The 20,577-nt window shown below is 39.0% G+C and overlaps 2 protein-coding genes across 2 annotated transcripts in view; both read right to left on the minus strand.

The window, feature by feature from the left end:
- The window catches only part of Rhbdd1 (rhomboid domain containing 1), a 1,230,872-nt gene extending 1,217,046 nt beyond the window's left edge, over nucleotides 1-13,826 (minus strand). Inside the window, exon 1 of the mRNA XM_052192139.1 lies at nucleotides 13,817-13,826. The gene's annotated coding sequence lies outside the window, so the exon portion shown is untranslated. The remainder of the gene's footprint in view (nucleotides 1-13,816) is intronic.
- Nucleotides 1-20,577, minus strand: part of Nyap2 (neuronal tyrosine-phosphorylated phosphoinositide-3-kinase adaptor 2) — a 182,542-nt gene that overhangs the window by 62,118 nt on the left and 99,847 nt on the right. The gene's annotated exons all lie outside the window — the stretch shown is intronic.

Raw genomic sequence — 20,577 nt, forward strand, 5'->3', positions numbered from 1 at the left:
TTTACAGACTGAGGCGAAAAAAGTCTCTTGGAGCTCTCCAGAACACCCCTATTCTGAAGCCGAAAATCTCACTTGGCAATTTGCTTTGCTCCTCAACTCTCCCCTTTCTTAGTAGCCGGGACTAAGAAAAACCAAGCAAATTAAGATGTAAAAGAATCCATCTTGAAGTAAGTCACTGGCTAGAAAATTCTGCAACCTTTGCTCCAGTCCTTTACATAATTACATTTATCTCCCAACAGTATGTAAATGAAGATGGCTCTGACACTATGGTATGAAAAGCATTAATTAGCACAGTGGTATAAATATATTTCATGTATCTTGACTGTATAAGTCATTGGACATAATTTAAAAGATATGTTATTAAGAAGAGGTTAGTTTAACCAGTGACACATGAAAAAATACAAGTTTCTTTTGTTTTTTGATCCTCATAGTCACCCTTGCAGGACAGGTGAATTTGAAACAATAGGCCCAGACTAGAAGATATTTACATCTGAAGAACCTTATACAATGTCCTTGCTGAACAGGTGGGTGTTGTGCTAGTTAGAAAGAATTTACATTTGAGTTGGTGCAAAGCTCAGAGCTGCCTCAATGGAAGATTGTGAGGAACTGCATTTGTCTTGCAGACCCCACCTAGGGGGTCTTTGGCCAAAACAACATTCTTAACTTATCTGGGTGTGATTCAGGATGCAGTTCATACTTATTATTCACCGAGATTCATTTAGACTCAGGGAGTTTGACAAAATGTCCTTTAAAGTCTCTTTAAAAGTTTATATCAGGAAGATTGATGTTGTCTGTGTTTGAGCTTCTAAATTTGTTAAATTTGTTGTTTACCTGGTTGATTTTATACTTCCTTGTGCCAAATGGTTATGCGAATTGTTCCTTGTGCCTGCTTTAATGGATACATCTTTTGATATGTAAATGTCAATACCTCATGCTTAAAGGCTCATGCCCCAAAACAGAAAAATACATTCAGATTCAAATCACCTCTGTGTGTGTGGTTGTGTCTGTCATCTCACAGAACCTGTGCCTTTTCCTGATATCCAAAAGTTCCCCCTTGGAAACAAATTCATTTAATTCTTAATAATGTTTCAAACTCTTCATCAAAAGACAAGCTTTTCCCCCTTGGTTTTAGGTTCATCATCCAATGGATACCTCATAGATACATAAATTTAACATTCTAGGTAGTATACAGATATGTTGACTCAACTAATGGCTTTTCCTGTCTATTTATCTATGCTAAGAAATTACCTGTTCTGGTCTTTAACTGCTAAATCTCAAGTCTAAATCTATCAGTCAAAAGAATCTACTGACTATTTGAGTCTTTTCTCACCCTTCTCTACTTGGGATCAAGTCTACTTCAACAACCCTAATTCAAGCTATAATATGCCTTTTAATTCATCTCAATCGGCTTCCTTGACTTTGTTTGCAACACCCCAAAGTACAAGACAGTGCTGTCCATTCATAATGCAAATGTGATCATAATGTACTCCTGACAGAAATGCTTTGAAGAGACTCCTGCTCACAAACCAATAACGGAGTTCCTTTAAGAGTCTCTGCCACAGGTTATAAAATCAACTCAAGCAAATCAGTGGCCTTCCTATACTCAAAGGATAAGCAGGCTGAGAAAGAAATTAGGGAAATGACCCCCTTCACAATAGCCACAAACAGTATAAAGTATCTTGGGGTGACTCTTACCAAACATGTGAAAGATCTGTATGACAAGAACTTCAAGACTCTGAAGAAGGAAATGGAAGAAGACCTCAAAAAATGGGAAAACCTCCCATGCTCATGGATCGGTAGAATCAATATAGTTAAAATGGCCATTTTGCCAAAAGCAATATACAGATTCAATGCAATACCCATCAAAATCCCAACTCAATTCTTCACAGAGTTAGAAAGAGCAATTATCAAATTCATCTGGAACAACAAAAAACCCAGGATAGCTAAAACTATTCTCAGCAACAAAAGAAAATCTGGGGGAATCAGTATCCCTGACCTCAAGCAATACTACAGAGCAATAGTGTTAAAAACTGCATGGTATTGGTACAGTGACAGGCAGGAGGATCAATGGAACAGGATTGAAGATCCAGAAATGAACCCACACACCTATGGCCACTTGATCCTCAACAGACAAAGAGGCTGAAAACATCCAATGGAAAAAAGATAGCCTTTTCAACAAATGGTGCTGGTTCAACTGGAGGGCAGCATGCAGAAGAATGCAAATTGATCCATCCTTGTCTCCTTGTACTAAGCTCAAATCCAAATGGATCAAGGACCTCCACATAAAGCCAGACACTCTGAAGCTAATAGAAAAGAAACTGGGGAAGACCCTTGAGGACATCGGTACAGGGAGAAAGTTTCTGAACAGAACACCAATAGCGTATGCTCTAAGAGCAAGAATTGACAATTGGGACCTCATAAGGTTACAGAGTTTCTGTAAGGCAAAGGACACCATCAAGAGGACAGATCGGCAACCAACAAATTGGGAAAAGATCTTCACCAATCCTACATCAGATAGAGGGCTAATATCCAATATATATAAAGAACTCAAGAAGTTAGACTCCAGAAAACCAAACAACCCTATTAAAAAATGGGGTACAGAGTTAAACAAAGAATTCTCACCTGAAGAACTTCGGATGGTGGAGAAGCATCTTAAAAAATGCTCAACTTCATTAGTCATTAGGGAAATGCAAATCAAAACAACCCTAAGATTTCATCTTACACCAGTCAGAATGGCTAAGATTAAAAATTCAGGAGACAGCAGGTGTTGGAGAGGGTGTGGAGAAAGAGGAACACTCCTCCACTGCTGGTGGGGTTGCAAATTGGTACAACCACTCTGGAAATCAGTCTGGCGGTTCCTCCGAAAACTGGGCACCTCACTTCCAGAAGATCCTGCTATACCACTCCTGGGCATATACCCAGAGGATTCCCCACCATGTAATAAGGATACATGCTCTACTATGTTCATAGCAGCCCTATTTATAATTGCCAGATGCTGGAAAGAACCCAGGTATTCCTCAACAGAAGAGTGGATGCAAAAAATGTGGTATATCTACACAATGGAGTACTATTCAGCCATTAGAAACTATGAATTCATGAAATTCTTAGGCAAATGGATGGAGCTAGAGAACATCATACTAAGTGAGGTAACCCAGACTCAAAAGGTGAATCATGGTATGCACTCACTAATAAGTGGTTATTAACCTAGAAAACTGGAATACCCAAAACATAATCCACACATCAAATGAGATACAAGAAGAAAGGAGGAGTGGTCCCTGGTTCTGGAAAGACTCAGTGAAACAGTATTCGGCAAAACCAGAACGGGGAACTGGGAAGGGGTGGGAGGGAGGACAGGGGAAGAGAAGGGGGCTTACGGGACTTTCGGAGAGTGGGGGGGGAGGGGGCTAGAAAAGGGGAAATCACTTGAAATGTAAATAAATTATATCGAATAAAAAAAAAATTAAAAAAAAAAAGTCTCTGCCACAGTGGCCTCTCCTTCCTCTCTAACATGATACCCTGATAATCATTGAACCCAAGGAACAATGTCACAATGGCCCTAGCCTCTGTCATACTCCTCCACTCCTGCTGCCTTCTACATTGTCAACCTTGCTGCTCTGACTAACTTTAAATGCTGTCTTTGCACCACTGAGCAAATGAACTCACACACAGTAACTTAACATCAATGGCTTCAGAAGCTTTGGCACTCCATTGGCCACGCCTTCTGGTCATCTCCATATAACCATACTCTATTATCTTTCAACAAGTCTACTTGGACCCCAAACCCCAAAGCTTTGAAAGCCACATGCTTGGCTCGTTGTTGTTGTTGTTGTTGTTGTTGCTACTGCTGCTACTGTTTTGTTTTTGTTTGGTTTAGTTTGGTTTTGTGTTCTTAGAACTGGTGCCCCTAGCAGTAAACATTCTGGTTAAGAATTACTTTACTTAATTTATAAAGCAGGCTCATCAGCTCTTCAAACATCTTTCTACAATGTACAGGCAATACAACATTTTTAATAGAACCAGAGAATCAAATGACAATGAATGTAATAAAGTGGCATGAACTTGGTCTGATCATTTGATGATAATGATGATGATGATGATGATGATGATGATAAATAAAACTCATCATTTTAGAAGTTTAATTCATATAAAGATTTTTGATAAACAATAATTTTAAAATGTGGTTTTTGTCTTCTTGTCTTCTAATTAACTTCAAATAGTCAACAACTTTCAACAGGGTTGATCACTAATGTCATGTTTGGTTCCTCATTATCTTGCTGTCTTGGTGGGGGCAAGTACAGGCTTCTATGTATTGAGCAGCAATGGTCAGGGTTCTTAGGGCCTCACAGGGCTCCAGCTGGCCATGTGAACCAGCAGTAATTATAGACAGAAAAGGGAAACAGTGGGCAGAAACAGCACCCGCAGCTATAGGGCCTGATTTGAACGTGCTGTGGTAGTTACAGCTCATGATTGGCTGAAATGATGGGTCAATACGCTGCTATTTGCACAAGGGGATGCTTTTAAGTAGGGGTGCAATTGTTTACAGGCAAGCTAGATGATAGGGAAGCACCTGTGGACCAGTTTAATTTCACTTTTTTTTCTGCTCTACCATTCCTCTGCCTGCTGTGTGTGTCTGCCAAATGAAAGCCCTGAATAAACAGCCTCTTTGTTCTTGTCTGTCTGGTCTTCTTTTATTTTCACACTGCTCTAGCCCCTTCCAGCTCCAAGAAGCAACCCAGCTATATAATTACAAGAATTGCATTGTATGAGAGGAACAAACCAGCAGGGTAGTCCAATCTAACAGCAATATCAGAAAGAGGCCATGTCTCTAAAGACACCTGTTATAAAGTTAGATTAAAGTCACACTGCACTCAAATGTAAGAAGTCAAAATATTTTAATGATAACATATTTAATCATAATCATTAGAACAAGGCCATTTAACCAATGCTTGCTATTCAGTGCTCTAAGACAAATGGAATTAAATTAGCACCAGACAAGATCCACATAGGCCATTCCCTAGCTGTTTATTAACAGCCTCAAACGAAATGTAACTCAGATTTTAGAATATCATGGCTTCAAATCCTAGGGTCCCTCTCTTTCACCTGAATGTCTCTTCTACAGAATAATCCAACCTGTACTGTAATCTGCATATGAAATAAGACTCCCTTCCCTCTATCTCTTCCTTCCCTCCTTCCTTTCTTCCTTCCTTCCTTCCTGTCTTTCTTTCTCCCTTCTTCTGCCACCTTCTTTCTAATAACCTGACACACATACAAGAGCCCCTGGAGTTGGAACTTGGCCAAATATAAATAAATGGATAAAGAGCACAAATTTAAGGCTTTATCCAATACCGATGTTTCAGACATTTTAAATATGAAAGGAGGAGATTTGTGTGAAGGCATCCCCGACAAAGTCAGCCTCTTTGTTCTTATTCAAATCACTCTACTGCAGATCTCAGTGGATTGTCATTTAATCCTCAAGCCTCAACTATTTAAAAGCCCAATACAGCTTCAGAAACAAAGAGGAACATTATTTTTCTTCTTTGTGTCTTTCTTTGTTTGTAAGAGCCAAGGGTTCATTTCAGTGAATGTTGGCAGGTGTATTTAGAAAAACAAAATGATTGAAGACTCTGTGATGTTCAGGATTAAATGTGTGTACCTTCATGTATGCCTCTCAATTAGAAGGTAAAGACAATGTATTAGTAAGAAAATCATAGTGTATTTGTGAGGTTTTATTTCATAATAAATCTGTTTCCTGTGTACATATTGAGCTACTTTCAAAAAACCTACTAAGTAAGTGTTCATGTTAAAATATAGAACTCCTCAAAACTGTCCAAAAGAGGCCTGGGGAAACTGGAGAAGACAATTACAATATGAACTATGCAGTTAAGAAATATTGCAGGCTCAAAGAAATCTATTCAGGAAGTAAAGACAGCTCCTTAGATCCAAATATTTTAATGTTGTTTAAAGTCAATTGAAACTAGCATTTAATATAGCAACACCAACGTCCATAAGATCCTTCTTAGACATTATGTGGAAACTCTCTACAGAGTCTGTGTTCTGCACACTGTACTCATCCAAGAAATGACTGCACTAATGCTAACCAGATAATTGATAAGTTTAGATAATTATTTCTTATATTTCTACAGTCTGAAAGTCCAAGACTGGAAGGCTCACAACTACTGAGAGACTTCAGTGTGTCATCATCCCTTTAAGGTAGAATGGAAAGAGAACAAACAAGAAGGGAGGGAAGGACAAATATAGAGAGATAGCAAGAAGCAAACTTACTCTTTCATAAGAAATATTTTCACACCAATAGCTTATATTTTAAGATCAAGAAATTGGCAAATGGGACCTCATAAAATCACAAAGCTTCTGTAAGGCAAAGGACACTGTCAATAGGACAAAATGGCAACCAACAAACTGGGAAAAGATCTTTACCAATCCTACATCCGACAGAGGGCTAATATTCAATATATACAAAGAACTCAAGAAGTTATACTCCAGAGAGCCAACTAACCCTATTAAAAAATGGGGTACAGAGCTAAACAAAGGATTTTCACCTAAGGAATATAGAATGGCTGAGAAGCACCTAAAGAAATGTTCAACATCCTTAGTCATCAGCGAAATGCAAATCAAAACAACCCTGAGATTTCACCTCACACCAGTCAGAATGGCTGAGATCAAAAACTCAGGATACAGCAGGTGCTGGTGAGGATGTGGAAAAAGAGGAACACTCCTCCACTGCTGGTGGGATTGCAAGTTGGAACAACCAACCACTCTGGAAATCAGTCTGGCTGTTCCTCAGAAAACTGGGCATGATACTACCAGAGGACCCTGTTACACCACTCCTGGGCATATACCCAGAGGATTCCCCAGCGTGTAATAAGGATACATGCTTTACTATGCTCATAGTAGCCCTATTTATAATAGCCAGAAGCTTGAAAGAACTCAGATGTCCCTCAACAGAGGAATGGATATAGAAAATGTGGTATATTTACACTATGGAATACTACTCAACTATTAAAAACAATGAATTCATGAAATTCTTAGGCAAATGGGTGGAACTGGAAAATATCATCCTAAGTGAGGCAACCCAATCACAAAAGAACACACATGGTATGCACTCACTGATAAGTGGAGAGTAGCCCAGAAGCTCAGAATACCCAAGAAAGAATTCACACATCAAATAATGCCCAAGAAGAAGGAAGGAGAGACCCCTGGTCCAGGAAAGGGGAAATCATTTGAAATGTAAATAAAGAATATACATACATATATATATATATATAAAGAAATACTCTCTCATTATAATTAATCTTCATGATTAATCCATTTCCACAACAATTAGTCCATTCACAACACTCACAGAAAAGTTCTGAAGGTCTCATCCATCATTCCTAGTGATAGATGATTTAGGGACACATGCCAATCATAGCAGTATGCTTGTTTCTGAAACAGCTTCTGTCTGGTTTTGCTTTTGTTGGTTTGTTTTTGATAAACACCCTGGTGAATCTATAGTGAGCTCTCTCTTCTCCTCCCCTTGGTCATGTCTTTGTTACAATACAAATGAACTCTCATTCTCCCTGTGACTCTAACCTGAACTCTGATTGCATGTTATTGTGTCTTTCACAATGTGTGGTGCTGAGTGCTGCCAGACAGAGACAGTTTACCTATGAGTCTAGACAAGCAAGAGGTCCTTCTGTGACCCTGTCATCTCAATTTCTGTATCTCTAGGGGAACAGAGCAAAATTTCTCCTGTCTCCATAATCAAAGGACTGTGGGCATCAGGGGCAAATTTTTGTTTCTCATCATTTCTTCACTCTTGTGTGAACCTGTCATTTGGGGTCAGTTTTGACATCCAACCGATGCCTTCTCTTCAAATATATATACACAGAAAGAGAATAACAGCCCAGACAACTGCAGATCGGATGGTTTATATGCCCCTCTACCCGACACAGTCCCACCTCCCCCCCCCCAACCCCGTCCTTTTCCCTTTCTTGGGGCCTCTATTGAGCCTTTACCTGACCAAACACCACTCCTTCCACTGATGCCCAACAAAGCAGTCCTCTGCCACATTTTTGGCTGGAATCATGTGTGCCCCTTGGTTGATGGTTTAGTCCCTGGGAGTCTTTGGGGTGTCTGGGTGTCCAAAGTCATTTTTCTTCCCATGGGGCTGTAAACACCTTCAGCTCCTCCGGACCACCCTCCAGATCTTCAGTTGGGGATCCCAAGCCCAGTCCAATAGTTGGTTGCTAGTTTCTGCCTCTCTATTTGTAGGGCTCTGGCAGGGCCCCTCTGGAGACAGCCATGGCATGCTCCTTTTGGTACACGCTTCTTGTCATAGTGTCAGGGTTTGGTGACTGTTTATAGGATGAATCCCCAGGTAGGGAGAGGGGCTTTTGGGAGGAGGGAAATTGGGAAAGGTTTTACCATTGGCAATGTAAATGAAGAAGATACTCAATAAAAAAAAAAATTAAAAAAAAATCAGAAAGTCCAAGTTTGTTTTTAAGAAGGTAGTCAGTGTAATACCTTGGTATACAAGAAGAGACATGCTATAAAGCAGAGTTTATTATGCACCAAAGCCTAGTGAGGTTTTTTTTTTTTTTTTTTTTTTTAAAAGATGGAGTCTAATGTATCCTATGGTTGCAACCAGCTATGTAGGCGTGGACCTTGAACTGGGTTTCCCATCTCTACTTCTCAAGTGCTGAGATTTCAGGTATATAACATATCAAGATATAGGAGATACTAGAGATAAACCTGTGCTTCATGCACACTACTCAATCACTTCATTAACTGAGCTTGAACCCTAGCCCCACTCTAACATTCCAAAGCAGAATGAGCTCCTCAAAGTCCCTGTGCAACTCACCCAAGCTCACAAAATATGACAATCAGCAACAACCTCATAGGGAAACGGGACCCCATGGCACCGCTAAGCACAGCACTCTGCAACTCTGCTGCTGACTTAGAAATCAATTGTTCTCTTTCCCATGGGTGCAGTAAAGTCAATTTAACAATTATTTAACAGGAAATCTCACTTATTCTTCTACTTTAGACCCTGTTTGCCCTTAAAGAAATTATTTAGTTGTACAAGCAGACGATTTAAGCCTGGGACAGTTATCCTGAGGCATAACCACCAAGTTATCTGTATCTAACGACCATTCTCCAAGATCACCAAGCAACACAGAAGTATCTAATTATTATGGTAAAGCTTGCATCAAGAAAGCCTAACAGGCTGAGCTCAGGCAGGGCTGAGAGGCAATAAACTCGAATTAGTGCCGCTTCCAATTGCCTTTGTGTTCATGGTATGGAGGCTAAGAAGATCTCTGGGTAGAGGTTACTCACAGAATCTGCTTGCCTCTCTCTCTGGAGGTACTGAATCCATCTCTCCAGCACTCTTTGTAACAGGGAGAATGATATAACCTCATTCTAGCCAGTAGGAGATGGGAGAGGGAGTGGTGCTTCTTCCAACTGTGCTCCTGAAAGTTCCCACAGCTTCTTTAGGCTAGCCTTCTGCTTCATTGTGAAATTTGTCGAGGTCTTAAGAGCTTGCCAGGACGTGGAGCATACACATGGAACTTCCCATTAACAGAGACTCATCTTTTAATCTATTAATTGATTGTCACCTTATCAGTGATAAAATATCCGCCTGGAACATGCCTGACTCATGGATCCATTGTATTACATGAAACCATTAATTTTGGAATTTGTTATTTTTGTAGCATTTGGACGATCCTAGCACTGAATCCAACATGTTAGTTCACCTTCCACCCCCTCTATACAAAGCAGTCTAAATGTAACATGGTTGCATTTCTAATGAAAGAAAAGATTTTCAGCCGGGTGTGGTGGGGCACACCTGATGATCTGTAGTAGATACTCTGCTCAATTCTATAAATCACAGGAAGCAATACTTCACAGGAAGAAATACATTCATCTCTCCAGCACTCTTTGTAACAGGGAGAATGATATAACCTCATTCTAGCCAGTAGGAGATGGGAAAGGGAGTGGTGCTTCCACTCAGGTTTTACTACCCTGAAACACCTGACTGGTGAGCAATTAGGGGTAGATGTGACCTCCAGTTGGGCTGACTGCAAATATGGTGTTGACTTTAGTACTTAGGTAAAGTATCTTTTCTTTCTAGGATTGGATTCCTTCATTTCTGTCTATGTTGCATAATAACAAACTGGACTACTTTTAAAGTCCATTGCAAGTCTCAAGTACTATCATACTTATTTACACATTACTATCACTTGGTTTCATGTATTTGATATGAGGCAGTTGCACCCTCCTCCCTTGACATTACTCCATGAGGATTTGGTTCTGATTCCTTTTCTATCACACCTTCATAACAGAGTGAGAAGTCCATCAAGCTATATGTCTGTGTTAGGTAGACTATAGGCACAATTACATACTTCTGCTGTTGAAGGACCCAGAACTTCCTGCATGAATAGTTCTGAGATGACTTCCAGATCTTTGGCCACCCTTCCCCCAGAAAGCAACTGCTGTATATGAATCAATGCCCAGACACATGGAAAGAAGTTAAGTTAAAACATGAGAAATGTCCAGCAATATCAAACAGCATTATAGGTCAGACTTTGACAGTCAGGTAAAAGGGGAAAGTTATGGGATACACAATATGTTCTCTTCCTGATGAAAATACATGTCTATGGGAAGGAGTTGTATCTGAGCTGATAAATAAATGTGTAACAGAAGCCAAACATACTTTGGCACCATCAGAACCCAGTTCTCCCACATCAGCAAGCCCTGGATATCCTAACACACCTGAAAACCAGAATGCTGACCTAAAATCCTAACTCATGAAGATAATAGAGTCCTTTAAGAAAGCTATTTTATTCCTGATAAACAGAGAAAGATGTTATTGTTTGTAAAGAAAATTTCACCCATGGGAATTAAGCAAAATTGATCAAAATAAAAGCATGTGCAGTTACCCAGGTCAGAGACTCATGATCATGTCTGCTTTATCTCTGTCCTCATGAAACTCAAATGGCGTTGCCTGAACATGAGTATGCCACCAAGTTCTAGCCTATCCTTTGCAATAGTTTGTGTAGTCCTAAGGTGCCCAGAGGCAGAACTACTACACATTTACTGGTGTTTCATCTTTACAAACAACTTTTAGTGTTTATATTTAATGCATGTGAACTTATGGCAATGTGCAAAAAGAAGAATTTCTCTTTGTCTGGAGTTATGATTCACAGGAACCCAAGCCTATTACAGGAGTCATGTTTTGTGTCCATGTCTCCCTACTAATTTCTGTTGTTTTTTGAACTACAAAGCTAGCCTGTCTTAATAAAATTTTAAAAGAGTTGAATAATTTCTTGCCTAGACTAAAGATATGTACTTTTAATATAGAATGGGTGTTTATGCAGAATGCTTTTAGCTACTGTCCATATCCAGGACAATCCAGTACCTAAAGTATAGATGAAATGGAGTAAAAGTCAGGAGAAGTAGCAATGAGATGAACAGATTAAAGAAAATACACGGCTATAATTTTGGTTATTATTCTTTAAGAAATTTGAAAATATTTGGCTTCATTTGAAGACTTTCTGCTTACTAGTGTCATGAGAAAAACAATACAATAATTATCATTAAAAGAAAGCCAAAGACTGATTTTTTTTTTTTTTTTTGGATAAGGAAAAATGGAGAATTCTATTGATGCCTCTTTCTACCCTCTCTGTTTTTGTCTACTTTTAAGTGATCAAAGCAGAATAATCCTTTGAACAGTAGGAGACAAAGTAAATGACTAGGGAATGGAAGTAAGGACTTCGTTAAAAAAATATTTTAAAAGCTAGAAGGAAGGACTTTGGTGCTGGAGGGCGATTTTATATATCATCAAAATGAAGTTATTTTGTATTGGAATTCCTAGTAAGTATTTAGGAATCATAATCAAGGTTCCCATTGCATAGGTTAATCATATAATTTAGAAATTATCTAAATGTACTTGGGGGATATAGAAACCTATATTAATAATACAGAACATGAATTAGCACCTGCAGTGTGGGAACTGTATGCAAAGACACCACTCCCCCTACCCCACCCCCACCCCGGACATCAATGTGGAGAGTCCCAGCCAAATTATGGTATAGTGACTATGCTGAGGAATTGTCTTTGGAGTTCTAAGCCCCTGAGTGCCAGCTTGGACTTAGTTCCTTATTAACATTCAGGCCTTGGGTAGACCACCGCCCTCTTCCCTACATCCATGTGCTTATCTGTGAATGAGGCATTGAGACGCAAGTGTCATCAAACCCGGGATTCTCAGGATAAGTGCTAGAAGAGAGGCTACATTAGATACTCCGATTCCTGAACGCATGTTGGAAAGGTTGGGGATTTTTTTTTTAAAGCACTTCACACTTACACTACAATTAAATTTCTAGAGTTTCTAAATTAAATTTCTAAATTGAAATTTCTAGAGTTGGTCCTCAATATGGCTGTTTTTTAATACTCTCTGTTATTTCTAATATGAAGATTCAGAGCCACTGTTTAATATTATGGGAAAATTTTATTACTGTTTAAAATAAGTTGGATTGTGAACTTGGCTATGTGCTTTTCTTCTATGGTCTTAGCTATTTTTAGAAAAAATTATCCTAATTGTCCTCTTTTTCTCTAGAGAATGGAAAAAGTAAAAACCATAGGAGTTGGTCTATTTCATATTTTGAAAACCTTTTTTCCTTTAGAACGGAGATATGGGAAGAGAAGAAAAAATGCTTGATTACTTTAAAATTGAAGATAATCTCTATAATTTCTTTCTGTTATGATTAGCCTTCCAAGTCTTATACAAGGCAAGATAAGGCTGCCAAATCTAAGAAAATACGAAGTCATACAGTGCGATGAATGGTTTCTGATTATTTCATTGGTCGCTTCAGCTATGCTATCTCATTAAAAAAAAAAAAAAAGACCAACTCTGAAAAGAAGACAACTTCATTACCTCTATGACAACCATTAGAAGATAAAATATGCATATGGCCTAAGACAGACAAGAAGCATCTCACCTATAATTTCCAAGATTTTCAGTTTTGCATGCTTATGCGTTTTTAAAAGAAAGGTCATAGTTCAATTCTTCTAATTTTGAAGGACAGGCAAGGGTTTTCTGCTGGTGGAAAGTGGCAAGTGTGTGGGTAGTGGAATGTATGCACAGGTGCAATCAAATTTAATTAAGCCTCAAATCATTTTTACAGACAGATGGGACAAAACCCCCATCCTGAAAGAATTAGAAACATTTAAGCACTAAAAATATTAATATATGAGAAGAAAAATATCACTTCTTTTCTTCCTGAAAGATGTGACTCTGAAAATACATTCATAAATGTTTCCAAAGCAAACATCAAATGCTAAGAAGAAAGGCAACCCACCCCGAGCAATAAGCAGAACTTTTAGTGGCTGCCAAAGAAAAGGAACAGTGACTGATACTGGAATCACAATTACTAATGGCCATATTTGAGGGAGATGAAGATGATATATGAAAAACTCTACAAAAAAGGAAACAATAATCTCTCCAGTGATAATACAGAACTGTGTTTTTCCTAATTTCAGTCTACCAGTTTTCTAGAAAATAAGGTTGAAGAGTGTATAAGTGTTTTGAAACCATTCTAGGACAATAAAATATGCCAGAGTATCCAAGGGAAGAAATATGCACCAAAATCAATACGGATGTTAACCTGGTTTGATATTTTTACACAAAAGGACATTTTAAATGAACATATTTAAGGTAAAAAATCAACCTACTGGCCAACCCAAAATAAGTATATAGATACATAAGTAATATTTATTTTTCATGATTATAATTACACAATTTCCTCTTTCCTTTTACTCTCTCTAAGCCCTCCCATATATCCTTCCTTGCTCTCTTCCAAATTCATAGCCTCTTTATTCATTAATCATTAACTTTTGTAATATGCATGTATGCATATATGTATCTATCTATATATTAAATATATTAATATAACCTTATCAATGTGTATAATGTTACTTGTATGTATGGTTTCAGGGATGATCATTTTGAATTGGATATCCAGTTGATATTATCTTCTCGATATTATCTTCTCTAGAGAAGAGTATTTCTTCTACCCTTGGGTTCCTTAGTTGCCTGTAGTTCTTTGTGTAGAGTTGTTTGGGAAGCCATTAGAGACCCTCGCTTCGGCTGACAGGGCAAAGGTCCTGAGTAAAACAAAGGAGAGCCTCTCAGGTAATTGCAGTGGGGTGGAAGGAAGTCCTGAGATAACTGCGGCAGGCTCCAGCCTGTGCAAACACCTGTTGTCTCCACCGGAGGACCCTTATCTCTTCCTGCTGAAACTGCTAAGATTGCATTTCCTTTCCTTTCTTCAAGGCCTTGCCTTGGGGTACACCCCTCCTGAAAGCCTTAAAACCTGTGTACCCCCGAACATTAAACGAGGCCTCAACAATTGAACCCCTCTCTGCCTGGCCTCCTTCTCTCTCTCCCCCCTTTGACCCTCAGGTAGCACCTCTTCGGGACCCTGGAATAACTGACCCACTGGACGGGTTACAGAGTTGAGACCCTGTGACATTAATAGTGATAATAATTCTTTGAGGCTGTCATTCCGTCTATTTTGATCACATTTATTTTCCAAGTCCTTCTAGATCTACTCCCATACCATAGCCAGCAATTTCATGCTCACTTTCTCTGTTTCTGTCTTTCTCTTTCTTAACTGCCCCACACACACATACACACATGCGCACACACACAAGCATGCACATATAAGTGCATACATTCATATGGGACTCTCTCTTATGAATCAGCTAGCAAAGGCCAACAGCTCCTCACCTAGGATAAGGCTATCCTGCCCATTTTCTCTCTCTCATGCTGCATTTGTGTGTGTGTGTGTGTGTGTAGATTTTGTATATTGTTTCACAACTGCTGTTATTAACTAATTATGAAGAAAGATAAGAGACTATTAAAAAAATTAGTGACATCAGATGTGAGGCTGACCTCCAGGAAACAGGATTTCCACACACAAAAGTACTTTTCCTGGAGGTCAGCCTCACATCTGATGTCACTAATTTTTTTAATAGTCTCTTATCTTCCTTCATAATTAGTTAATAACAGACTTCTTTGGGGGGCAGAATTAGTCTGATGGATGGGAAAAAAAGGCCTAGGAGGGTTCTGTTATTCAGTCTTTGGGATTTACATTCATAGATTAAAAAAGAAATGACTAAGAAGAAAAACAATCCGGGGGGGGGAAAGGTTGAAAAGAAAAAGACATGAGTCAGGCAGGATTGGAGTCCAGTGCTTGCAACACAAAACTGTTCAGATGAGGCCAAATCTATATTCATACCTTCCTGGTGGATGCAGACATGAGCTTCTGAGTCCAGGAAATGTGCCCAGAAAGATAGACTGGGAGAAAGAACCAGACTGGTTTTCAGTCTTAAGCCACTTGTCCATCCTCTTTCTTGCACTTGTCTGTGCAACAAAAGATTTTGTCTGCCATGTTTTCTCCCAGAATAATGTTCTCTCTGTTAAAAATATAACTCCAGTCTTCATCTCATTTTTTTAAAGATTGTCTTACATTGTGATGCTCAAGGAAAAAAATCAGAGGAAATTCTAAATGACACTTGAAAAGTCTGTTTGAATTTAACAATAAGGTACGAGCAACAAGAGGAAATAAGTTAGAATAAATGCAAATTGGGAAACACATGAATCAGTGGGGACAATCAGCAGGATGGAAAGAGTGGGGGACTAGTTACAAGCAGCCGTGAATCTAATAAGAACTTAATACCATACTAGGAGCTGAGGAGATAGCCCAGTGAAGAAGGGTATTTGCTGTGCAACTAGGAGGAGCTGGGTTCAACTCATAAAAAGCTATGCATGGTCATTGATGCCTGTAACCCCAGTGCTAGGGAGTGAAGATGGGGGATTTTAGAAGCTGGACAACCAACCTAGCTCAAATAGTGATTCTCATTCAATGAAAAGACATCATTTTGAGGGAAGAAGGAAGAGAGTGGAAACAAAAGTTACTCCATGTCCTCTAGCTTTTGCATGTGTGTGTGTGATTGCATATTTAACACACACACACACACACACACTATAACTGGATTATGTATGTAACATCCATGACCCAACACCCTTACATGCCCAAACCATACAACTTTTAATGGGCAATATATCAAGTATGTATTCCTCTAAGGATGATATGTTAATGGCTAATAAATACATATAGAACGATCAGCATTATGAATCATTATGGAAATACTTCACAATGAGTAAGATTTAAAAAAAATAATTAACAAGAGATTGCAAGACTGGAGGATTAAAGACTATTGTACATAACTGATAGGAATTTAAAAAAAAAATCACTGCAGAAAAGTCTGGAAGTTCCTCAGAATGAAACAGAATTACTGCATGATTCTGGAACTTCTTTCATTCTCAGATGCTGAAGTCTTGGTCCAATCAGGTCATTGTATATTCAGGTTCCTCATAGCATTAGTAACACAGTGAGGAGGTGGGAATATCCCATAGAGCCCTGAGGAATGTACAAATAACAGTGCTGTATGCATGGATCTTAAAAAGACAGGAAACTGGAGGGTTGAGTCTAGAAGACATTGAGCTAAGCAAAGTATTCCAGGCACAGAAGCAAAACAATGTGTGCCATCACTTGAGTTAGCCAGTGTGGTCTGAAAAACCAGAACCACAATTAGAATGGTGTCAAGTCAAGACTAGGGGTTACTGTTTTGTGAAATGGAGTTTCAGTTCAGAAAGAACAAGAAAAACAAAAACAAAACTACAACAATAGTAACAACAGAAACAACGAAACATTTCTGGAGATGTTCATGGTGATGGTTGCATACTGTGGCAATTTCCTGGCTGGTATCCAACTATATACTCAAAAAATTATTAAAATCATACGGTGAATGTTACACAGACTTCGCCATAGTATGTGTATTTGTACTTATGTGGGTCATAGGATTGGCATGAACAAACGACAAGCAATAAAGCGGGTTCCTAACTTGGATGTTTGGATTTCAACTATGATAGAAATTACTGGGCCTTTGAAGACTCCCATCAAGTCTCGATGCTCCAGTGTAGGGGAATGCCAGGGCGGGGATGCAGGAGTGGGTGGGTGGATGGTTGAGTACCCTCATAGAAAGCAGGGGGAGGGAGGATGGGATAGGGGGTTTTCAGAGGGGAAACCAGGAAATGGGATAACATTTGAAATGTAAATAAATAAAATATCCGATATAAATAAATACATACATACATAAATAAATAGATGCATGTTAGTATTATAAATATAGTCCTGCAAACCAAAAAATAAAGAAATAAAAATAAAGACAAAGACTCCCATCATAGATGGGACCAAGAATTCGTACTAACCCTCTATGTGAGTGCTCATTAACCTCTCATGGGCACCTTATGTACGCCCCTATATGAGAGCTCCTACTCCGATGGAGACTCCTTGGTCAGGAAGGACCATGACTTCCCCATCTGGCTCATACTCATCTTGTTCCTACTCTGAAGACCTTGGGACACTAAATATCTGAACGCCTCCTGCAGTATAGTCACATGAACGGAGCAGAGGGCTTTGACTTTTGTTCTTCTCCGGTGCCACACTTAACTAGAAACCATATGTCGCTGAACTCACTACTCCCCTACTTCCCGGGGATCCATAAATGTGGCATGACTTCACTTCTAGGACTCCACACTTACTGCGGCCTTCTCTGGTGTTAGAGTAACATGAAGGAAAGGCAGGGGGAGGAGGAGAGAGAGGACAGTAAGGGGAGGGGATGATAGGGGGTTATAGGGAGGGGAGAACTGATGATAGCCTAGCCTAAACATATTTAACACCAACACAGATTACGAGCTGGCTCCCTTAAATGTCAGCTGCTTACCGGTTCATTGAAGCCCTCCATTGATTTCACAAGGAACTAGGTCAGGACTGCTTTTAACTGGGGAAGCCTTGTGCTGCAGGTTCCATTTTATATATAGATATTAAAAATTGATGTGTAAAGCAAGTCTAGGCTTAATGAACTTCTGGAGAAAGCTGTAGCAGGGAAAGCCATGGAAGTTAATAAAAAAAAATTAAAATGAGTAAATCGACAAGTGTTTCCACAACTGCTTTTGCATCTGGAGCTTTAGATATTATTCTAGAAGGCCATTTGTCATAAAGCCTCGGTGTGCTCACTACTCTGTATTTAGGAATTTAGTATTAACCCAATGCCTCTGTGGTGGCACATAAGATAAAATTAGAATGTTTGCTAGTTCTTCTGAGAGTTCTGGTTTTAAAATTCTAAGCTTAAGTCTGGAGAATAGTGGTGGTCCATTTAATGTAAGCATATTCAAGAAAATGAATATAGGTTTGCTATTTGAAGATCACATCAACAGTTGGATTTCTGTGATTGTCATACCCCTAGCAACATGAGGTCTGGACCTGTATGTAAAGAAAACAGCCTGCTTCTTCTCAGAGTTGCTATTTGGAGGGGGAAGTGGTTCCATCTGTATAATGGGCATCCACCTTCCTTCATTTCTCTCTCTCTCTCTCTCCCTCTCTCCCTCAACCATCCTCCACCTCCCTCCACTCTCTCCATCTCTCTTCCCCTCCCTCTGCCTCTCTGATCATAAAGGCTTAGATTTCATTCAGCATCCTGCAAGCTGCACAGTCCCCGTGGGCGCAGAAAATGGCAGAGGTGCCTACAGTTTCTTATGCTCCAGGCTTCAGGTACCAAGGCCATTCACTTAAGATGTCAGATCCTTTATCCAGCTCTAACTGAAGAGGACAGTGCACAGACAACAGCAAGCATCTCTGGCAGATTTCACTCCATTTCATCTCAGTCTTTTACACTGAACTGTATCTTCTTTCTAGACAGATCTGGGGCCCTGTGAGTCTCCACGTTAAAGTACATTAATGTTTAATAAGATGCTTCCATGTATACCTATTTATTAAAATTGCACCAACCATTAAGGCAAACAAAAAAACACAAAACAAAATAAATCTCAAAACTGTAGCTGTGGAAGTTTGTACTACCTTAAAATATAAGCAGTTAGATGGAAATCTATCTATTGCCCCAGGACATTAAAATGTCACTCCTTTACACACGCACACATGCATTCACACAGACACATACACACAGACACACACAGACACACACAGACCCAGGCACACATATATCCATACATACAGACACTTGTACCCATACATAATTTGAGTCCTCAAACTATCTTAGACCAGATTTAAGGTAGTTTGAAAACTATTCCAACTAATAAATTTTTAGAGAAACCCATGAAAATGAATATTCATTCTTAGCTTTTCTATCCTTTTTTATTTTCAATTTTCTAAAAGTGAAGCAGTAAGCAGGCCATACTCAATGCCGCTTGCGGCCTAGCTAAGTTCACCAACTGCAGAGACTGCTCCCAGCATGCCCTGGTGAGAATCTGTGCACTGCTATTGTTGATAGAATTTATATTAACTCTTATTTGACCTGAGACGAAAAAATAGTGTTTTCATTTGTGTTGCTGACTGATGTTGTCATCATCTCTCAATATGTAATTGTTCTGATTCTCCTTTTAGCTAATTAATCTTCTTCATATTTAGATGTATAAATTATTTGTATGTAAGCTAGGTATAAATTATCTAAGCCCGAGTCTTCTATTGGTATTGATTGGAATATTTGGTCCTTAACTACTATTCATCTTGGATCCCTGTTAAAAAGTCGGGTTTCAATATTTCATAATCATGATGACACTTTAGACTGCTCTTTGAAAGTTCAGATTTGGAAAAAAGTCAATAACTCCAGTGTCAAAGGATAACGTAATATACTAATATACTGTAAAATACATTCCTGAAGACTATGCATAGGAATGAGTACAGAATATGACCCCTAAATTAAAGAAACTTGCTATATAATTAGTTTTATTCAATCACTGCCTATTCATTCATTTAGTCATTGGGATCAACACACATCTTAAAGGTGTCTCTGACCTAGAAAAAGTGCTAACTCTTACAGTAAAATTACTGAGTTTGACCTAATCATACTTTTACACATACATCACACAACACTGCCAGTTTTATGCCAGAATAACTTATATAAATAAAAGAAAAGAGCTTGCATAAAGGATGAAAGTATAGAGTTATAAAGGAAAGAGGATGCTCTATGGCATGGGTAGTGACAGAGAGGCCTTTACAGGGAGTAACTGACAAAGTCAGATCTATTAATTTACTGTCTGTTTCACTGATCAAACAACTTGGATGAGGAAAGGGTTTATTCAACTTACAATGTTGTGTCATAATCAACCATTGAGAAAAGTCAAGATAGGAACTCAAGCAAAGACCATAGAGGAAAACTGGTTATTGGCTCAATTCCTCTGGCTTGCTCTGCTACATGTGTCATAGTGCCTACACCCACTTGCCTATGGATGGCATTGCCCACAGTGGGCTGGGCCCTATGTCAGTTAACAATTAAGAAGATGTCCACATCAGTGCCCCAAGGCCAATGTGATAGATGCAATTCCTCACATTCTTGCTTTCTGGGTTAAGCCCTTGAGTGAACACCCATTACTAGATAAGGAATTAATCTTTTCTCTTTTTCCTTTCCTTTCCTTTCCTTTCCTTTCCTTTCCTT

Source organism: Apodemus sylvaticus, chromosome 9 (assembly GCF_947179515.1).
Source record: "Apodemus sylvaticus chromosome 9, mApoSyl1.1, whole genome shotgun sequence".
NCBI lineage: Eukaryota > Metazoa > Chordata > Mammalia > Rodentia > Muridae > Apodemus > Apodemus sylvaticus.